The sequence below is a fragment of the Anomaloglossus baeobatrachus genome, chromosome 6 (genome assembly GCF_048569485.1).
Source record: "Anomaloglossus baeobatrachus isolate aAnoBae1 chromosome 6, aAnoBae1.hap1, whole genome shotgun sequence".
Lineage (NCBI taxonomy): Eukaryota > Metazoa > Chordata > Amphibia > Anura > Aromobatidae > Anomaloglossus > Anomaloglossus baeobatrachus.
Genome location: NC_134358.1, coordinates 439594409 through 439600408, shown reverse-complemented (window position 1 = coordinate 439600408; position 6000 = coordinate 439594409).

Below are 6000 nucleotides of genomic sequence, written 5' to 3'. Positions count from 1 at the left end.
CCTTTGCTGTGGGGCTGGGCACATTCTGCTAGCAAACAATGTACCCTTGACAGGACAGCTGCATTTCCATTTTTCACGGGCTTATGCTCAACCTGAAAGCTAAAATCTTGAAGGGCTAGAAACCACCGTGTCATCGGGTCACCAGGCAAAGGACGTCAGGCACAGGACATCGGACACAGGTGCAGCCAGAACAGGACTTTTGCAGGATCTGCAGGATTATCAGGGTCCAGGTCATTAGGAACAGATCACCAGGCATAGGATATCAGGTACAGGACATTGGACACAGCTGCAGCCGCCATGGCTAAGGCTGACAGGACAAGAGGTGCAGGCGGGTATGGACACAGGTAGAGGATACAGGCAGGTATGGACACTGGTGCAAGATTCAAGGTAGTACGGGTACAGGTGCAGTATACAGGCTGGTACCAAGAAACATATAGGACAGGTCCAAGGAAACAGACAAGACAGACACAACAGAGCAGAACTGGTTTCATGCAGGACTGATACTGGAGGCTGGGAGACCAGAGCAGACAGATAGGACCAACACACGTTAGGATAAGAATTCTAATGGATTATTCTGGCCGCTCTCATCAGGGGGGAGATGGCTTACGTACCTGGTGCCTCCCAGTAATAGGCTGGAGACACCTTAGCACGCTGCGCATGTGTTGCAATGGGGGCCGGACCACTGCAGGGGGGCTGCTCGAAACGCTCGGACCCGGGTTCATTACTGTGGCTTGAGTGGTAGCCGGACCCAGGCTTGTGCGGCCGTCCGTCCTCACAACCGTAGGAAGGGTGTGTTTACAGGGGAAAAGTTTGTCAGAGACGCCACCCTTGGGTTGCGGTGAGGGTTGGTAGCATCGCCACTACCTTGGTATGGGATGCCCGGAGCTGGTGGAGCAGGGCAGCAGGTTGGTATCCCCTCCATGGGTAGGGGAGGTGTTGTCCCGGAGCCCAGGTGTGCAGGGAAGGATGCTGCAGAGGGTGTCATGCAGGGTTGGACCGGGTAATGATGGTGTACTCACAGTTCAGATAATTCACACAGAGTCCAGTTGTAAACCAAATTACCAATGACCGGTAGCCTTTGGCGGGTGCATTCAGGTCCCACACTCTGATATAGCGGACAGGGGTCCCTTCCTCCTGCACTCAGTGTTTTTCTTCAATAGGACAACTCTGCTTGGAACAAGGAAGTCCACACCCGGTAACTTTGTGTGTTGGTAGCTGTGGCCCGCGAAATCTGACACCTGGGATCTCTGTGGGATCTGGCAGACACCCTATCCCCTACGTTGGGCTTCCGTTTTGCTCTCTGGGCTTGCTGGTTGGACAAGACATAGAATCTTGTCCCTGGCTGGCTAATTGACAAGGGGCATAAAGCAGCCCTTGCCCAAGGGTCCAGGCACCCCGACTGTGCACGGCCTCCGGACCGGATTCCCGCTGTCGGCACCGGAGGGCTACAACCCTGCCCCGGTCCACTTAAGGTCTCCCGCAACCGGATCACCAGCGCCTGTGGCCCTGTCTGCCGACTTCCACCTAGCCAGTAGTCCGGTAGTCCAGAGGCTCCGACCCCTGACTCTGCTTTCACTCCACACTCCTCTCTCTTCAACTGTCAACTCTCTTCTCTTCCTTCAACTCACTTGTTCCCTCCCAGAACATTTCAGGACCCCTAGGTGAGTGCTCCCATCCACCTGGTCCCGCCAACTGGTATGTCCCTATTGTCATGGGCGGTGACTAGGCTTTACTGGCTGGAGTTATGTACCTGGGTGTGGGTTTTGTTGGTATGTCAAAGAGGATGGAGTCCTGCACCTGTAAGATTGTGCAGGCTCTGTGACAACCTGGTTTTGCCAGGGCATCACATTCCCCCTTGGTAGAATACAGCCCGTCCTCGGGCTGTCCGGCCACTGACGTTTATTTAACTGCATCTGAAAAAATTGTAAAACAGTAAAACACAGGGTAAAACATGAACATTTCTTCACTTATAGGGAGGCACACTTCTTAAATGTTGCAGAACCACCGCCTTCTCTCTTCAACCCACCACCCAAAAAACCTCAACCCGTGGTGTCACCGCTAGTCCTGGTGTCACACCACCCCATGTTCCTTTTGGTGTCTCAGATGTTGGTATTGAAGTCCCAGTGTATGTGTGGCCAATGTTTGGAAACGAGGGAGACTGTGGTTGGAGTCCCCCTTTTTTTAAAAAAATGAACCAAGATGAAGAAGTCATGGATCAGAGAGGACTTTTCTACCCCTGTGTCATCCAGGGGAGGCGAAAGGCTGGTGTATTTTTGAGAGTACTTCATGCAAAGCTTCTTTTTAAGATTGCAACTGGGGGACAACAGATGCCAGTGAAGCGGTGTATGTGTGGCCCAATTTTTGGAAACGAGGGAGACTGTGGTTGGAGTCCCCCTTTTTTTAAAAAAAATGAACCAAGATGAAGAAGTCATGGATCAGAGAGGACTTTTCTACCCCTGTGTCATCCAGGGGAGGTTTAAAGGCTGGTGTATTTTTGAGAGTGCTTCATGCAAAGCATCGTTTTAAGATTGCAACTGGGGGACAACTGATGCCAGTGAAGTGGTGTGTGTGGCCCAATTTTTGGAAATAAGGGAGACTGCGGTTGGAGTCCCCTTGCTGTGTTTTACATGATCTTCGAAGGGCATGACATGGCTTAGAGGTTGACTTTCAGCATCTGCAAACTGTTGGCTACAGAAATGCTGCCTTTCCAACCTTTTGAACAGAGGATTTTCGAGACTTTATGCCCATCGCAGTGCCCCAAGAGCCAATGCCCAGTCGCCACTACTTCTCCAAGAAAGGCATGCCCGCACTACACCAGCATGTCGCACACAACATCACCAATTCCTTGAGAAACTCTGTGTGTGACAGGGTGCATTTCACCACAGATACTTGGACCAGTAAGCATGAACAGGAGCGTTACATGTTGCTGACTGGGCACTGGCTAACTATGGTGAGAGATGGAGAAGGGTCTGCTGTCCAAGTCTTTTCGTCCCCACGAGTTGTGTGTCAATCCTTCCTCTGTATGTAGAAGTTCCTCCACTGCTTCTGTCTCCTCAACCTCGTCTAGGTCCTCAACCTCCGCTCAAAACCTGAATTGTAAGTCCACCGGCGTTGTAACTGTGCACAAGGAATCCCGCACACCTCCTTACTATGCTGGCAGCAGAGCTCAACGGCATCAGGTGGTCGACTCTTTACTTTGAAATGTCTGGGAAATGTGAGTCACACCGCTGAGGAGTTGTTGACGGTAAGCTCTGGAGAGTGAGACCGAGTTTCATCAATGGTTGTCTCCACTCAACCAGCAGCCAGGGAAGGCCGGGTGCGACAATGATGCAAACCTGGGTGCGGCCCTTCGCTGTGACAATGTGACACACGTGCCTTGTATGGCTCACGTGTTGAACCTGGTTATCCAGCAAATTTTAAACCACTATCCCGACCTACATGGCCTTCTGCAGAGGGCACGGTGTAACGCCTGGCTGGATCCACACACTCAGACGGGCTGTTAAAGATAGGCTAGAGGGAAGCCACTCACCAAGCAGGACCCACAGAACTCTGAAATTCTTTAACCCCTATACAGGGATTAGGAATTACACAGGGCCCAAGGTGATCAATACCTGTGGAAGACTGCAGTCCGAGAGAGTAGTAGCCAGGCAGGGTCAAACCATGAATTGAGGAACATGAACAGAATGGGACGGCCAGGACTTATTCAGAAAACAAGCAGAGTTCAAATGCGGATCGGGCAACGAGGTACATAAACAGCTGGCAGGAGACGTAGTCAGGAAACAAGCCGTAGTCAGCACACAAAATCACAAAACAGAACTGGGCAGAACAGGAACCAGAGGTTCAGAGCTATGTCTGGCAGTGGTCAGCAGACAGGATGGGCCTAAAAAAGGGTGTGGTGTCTTTGCATTGGTTGTAGCTGAATGATGGTACTTCAGCTGTGAGACACCCACCACCTACAGTCAGCCAGTGGTTCTGCATATCTCCAGGTAACCCAGCCCAGTGGCTGAGCAGAACCTGCGGCCACCGGCGCTGCTGGCATCGATGCCTCTCCCATCATCAGCACTATCTACGAAAGGAACACGGTGTCACCTGGCGATCGGAGTACAAATTGATGGAGCGGACTCTGGTGGTGACTTAACAGCCGTGTGCGACAATGATGCAAACCTGGGTGCGGCCCTTCGTCAGGGCAATGTGACACACATGCCTTTTTTGGCTCACGTGTTGAACCTGGTTGTCCAGCAATTTTTAAACCACCATCCCGGCCTACATGGCCTTCTGTAGCGGGCACGCTCGCTATGTGCTCACTTCCACCATTCACACCCAGCAGCTCAACAACTTGCATCGCTCCAGAAGTCTTTCGGTATGGCGGTTCACCGCCTGAAATGTGATGTGCCGACACGCTGGAATTTGAATCTCCACATGTCGCAGCATCTGTGGCAGCATCGGCGAGCCCTGCTGCAATACGTTATGACGTATAGCCTGGGCTAAAGAGATCCAGAGGTGGGGCAGTTCACGCTGCTTGAGTGGGCTCAGATCAAGGACCTATGCACCCTTCTTCGAAGTTTAAAAATGGCGACGAAGATGTTTAGCGCTGATGTTGCCATTATCGGCATGACAATTCCAGTCATCTACATGCTGGAGCACACTTTAAACAGCATTCATAGTCAGGTGGTGTGACAAGAGGAATGGGAGGAAGTACAAGAGGAGTCATATGCGCAAGGGATAACAACATCTACAAGGTCCAGACAGTCAGCAGCACCAAGGTGGCAGGCATGGGACGGTGGGGGAGAGGGATTAACAAGGCCGCATAGTATCAGCCTAACTGTTGAGGAAGGTGCAGGAGCCCAGTAAGAAATGGAGGACGAACTGTCGATAGGCATGGAAGACTGAGCAGATGAGGGAGAGCTTGCTCACATTTCGGTTGTGCGAGGTTGGGGGATAGGGCAGAGGAAGGAGGCATGATTCTCACCTCTCCGCCACTAACACAGCAAGGACTTGGTCCTCCTGGATGCGCAAGACACATGAGCGCCTTCTAGCTGCACTACCTACAACATGACCCTCTGATTGTCCGAATTAGAAGTAATGCTGACTAGTGGGTTGCCACACTGTTAAATCCCCGGTACAAGACAAAATTTGGCAAAATAAATCCTGCCATACAAAGGGACGCACATATGCAGGAGTATCAACAGAAGCAGGTACACAATCTTAGCTTGGCTTTTCCACTAAACACCAGTGCTGCACAGAGTGAATCTCAATGCTTTGTCATGGCTAGGAAGAAATGGTCTTTTACTTGTGCACATCTGAGGGACCGAGGGCTGGCTGCTGTGCTGAGACGGCGTTGACTATATGGTGTCCCTGCAGAGTTGAAAATTTGTAAATATACAAAATGAGTGGCAAAAGGCCATATGCTGGTGGAAAGGGGAACAGGTGTGTTGGAAAGTAACAACAGTAACATCTGCTGAAGAAACACCATCTGTTACGTGGGGACTGGCAGATTAGGATAAGGTGGTGTATATCCAAATCGACAGTCGGGGTCCACCGTGCTCACAGATGGAAAAGGAGATGCTGGCAACACAAAGGTTAGACGAAGGATACAGAGCTGGGTGGCTCTGAAACTAAATAGTAGCCTGAACCGAGTTAGACGACACTCGGATCTGGAGACTGGGAACCCTGGTAGCGTCACAGGGTCCACACACCCACCCAGCCCAGGAACTCTCTGTTAACAACACAGGGGCCATTAAGTACGCTGTTCGTGTGCGTAGGGGGAACACCTGTGGACAGCAGGCGCAGCAGCAGCCCAGTTAATGTCACTGGGCTGCACTAGCAGGACTGGTAGGACAGGAGCTGGTCTTAACCGTTCTGCATTACAAAGTGTGGTGGTGGCCTGCACCGACGCCCTATCCCTGCCTACCTCTGGCCTAAAGCCGCAATGGGTTCAACACATGGAGGTGTGCTCTTTCGGAGCATAATAGAAGACTGCGCACCTCCTTGTTGGCTCCA